The 2,425-nt window shown below is 43.8% G+C and overlaps 1 pseudogene; it reads right to left on the minus strand.

Annotated features, from left to right (window-relative positions):
• Positions 1–845: 845 nt before the first annotated feature.
• On the minus strand, positions 846–2,165 carry LOC123946307 (annotated as a pseudogene).
• Positions 2,166–2,425: the final 260 nt, after the last annotated feature.

Consider the following 2,425-nt stretch of genomic DNA (forward strand, 5'->3'; position numbering starts at 1 on the left):
TGAAATGATTCTCACCTTTATTATTTGAGGAACTGCAAATCCAAACTAAAATGGTATATTTTTGGCTCACCTGCTGGCCCAGTTGGTAGAACATGTGACTCCTGATCTCAGGGTCATGAGTTCAAGCCTCACCTTGGGCATGGAGCCTACTAAAATAAAATAAAATGAGATTTTTACATCTACCCAACTGGCAAAGATTTTAAATCCTCATAATATCAAATTTGATTGGAGATAAGGAGCAAGAGATACTCATATACTCTGCTAGTCAAAGGATAAGTAGATATTACCTGTTTGGAAAACAATTTGACATTAATTAATAATTTCAAGGATACACATATCCTGTGACCCAACAATTCCACCTCCAGGTATATTTTCTAAAGAAACTCTTATATACAAATATCAGAAGACAAACTATTTATAGAAACAATATTTTGTGGGGCGCCTGGGTGGCTCAGTGGGTTAAGCCTCTGCCTTCGGCTCAGGTCACAATCTCAGGGTCCTGGGATTGAGCCCCACATCAGGCTCTCTCCTCAACGGGAAGCCTGCTTCCCCCTCTCTCTCTGCCTGCCTCTCTGCCTACTTGTGATTTCTCTCTGTCAAATAAATAAAATCTTAAAAAAAAAAGAAACACTGTTTTGTAATAAAAAAATAAAATATAAATAAATCTGTTGATAAGAGAATGGATAGATTGTGGCTTCTTCTTTTTTTTTTTTTTAATTTAAGACAGGGAATACTGTATTCAAACCCACCAGAGACATGGACAGCTTGGGTCTGTAACAAAGCGTTGTGTTTTAAAGCACAGGTCAGTAATCGTATGTTAAATTAAGTAATCAGAGCACTACTTTTCAATGTTCAAAACAGAATAAGCTTCCCTGTAAAAGCAGCACCTTTGTGATATTTCCTTCTTCACCCTCTCCTTCAACAGAATCCACACTAACCTCCTCATAATCCTTCTCAAGGGCAGCCATGTCCTCACAGACCTCAGAAAACTCTCCTTCCTCCATGCCCTCCCCCATGTACCAGTGAACAGAGAGACATGTGGCATGCATCAGGTCAAACTTGTGGTCCAGGAGAGCCCAGGCCTCAGCCATGGCCGTGGCGTTGCTCAGCATGCTCACAGCTCGCCGGACTTTGGCCAGATCTCCACAAGGTACCACAGCGGGAGACTGGTCATTTATGACCACTTTGAATGATACTAGATGATATGCTTGGTTTTGATGGTGGCAATGGCGGCATTGACATCTTTGGGAACCATGTAGCCATGGTACATCAGGCAGCCAGCCATGTATTTACCATGGCGAGGGTCACATTTCATGATCTGGTTGGCCGGCTCAAAGCATGCATACTACAGAAAGCTGCTCGTGGTAGGCTTTCTTGGCAGAGATGACAGGGACATTTGTGGCCAGAGGGAAGTGGATGCAGGGATAAGGCTCCAGGTTGGTCTGGAATTCTGTCAGATCAACATTCAGGGCTCCATCAAATATGAGGAAAGCAGTGATGAAGGACACAATTTGACCAATCAATCTATTTAGATTAGTGTAGGTTGGGTGTTCGATATCAAGGTTTCTATGACAGATGTCAGAGATGTCTACTACGAAGGCACAGAGTGCTCCAGGATGGGGTATGGAACGTAAGGAGGTCGGGCTCAACTACAGCTATGGAAACCTGAGGGGCTGGGTAAATAGAGAACTCCAGCTTGGGCTTCCTGCCATAATCAACAGAGAGACATTCCTGGAACAAGGTCTTCCCTCCAAAGCTGAAGATAACCAGGAAGCCCTGAAGACCTGTGCACTGGTCATCCAGCTTACAAATTCTGTCTGAGAAAGGCCAGTGATCTCCTTGCCAATGGGGTAGAGCCCTCAGGCGTAGTTATTGGCACTATCTTCCTTGCCTGTGATGAGCTGCTCAGGGTGGAAGAGCTGGCGGTAGGTGCCAGTGTGAACTTCATCAATGACTGTGGGTTCCAGGTCTACAACACATTCTTGCTAGCACCCATCTCACTGAAGAAGGAAGGTGTTGAAGGAGTCAGATCCTCCCACAATGGTCTTGTCACTTGGCATCTGGCCATCAGAATGAATGCCATGTTCAAGGTAACAGAGCTCCAGTAGGCACTGCCGATCTGGACACCAAGCCTGGCCAACGTGGATGGAGATGCAGTCATGCATGGTTGCTGCTTTGCATCTGCCAAGCAGATGGTGGAGAGGAAGAGGAGATGTGGCTTGTTCTTAACTTGAATACTGTGCAGCAGTAAAAATCAGTAGCCTTGGCTACATTTCAAAAGCATAAGATGAGTAACAAAAACAAGTCACAGAAGACTAGATTCTGTATGATTCAACTTTAAAAATTTCAGGAATACAGAAAATTAAACAATATATTGATTGGGGATTGATAGGTGATAAAATCGTAAAGAAAAATAGGGCAAAGA

This window comes from Meles meles, chromosome 7 (genome assembly GCF_922984935.1).
Source record: "Meles meles chromosome 7, mMelMel3.1 paternal haplotype, whole genome shotgun sequence".
In the NCBI taxonomy this organism is placed as follows: Eukaryota; Metazoa; Chordata; class Mammalia; order Carnivora; family Mustelidae; genus Meles; species Meles meles.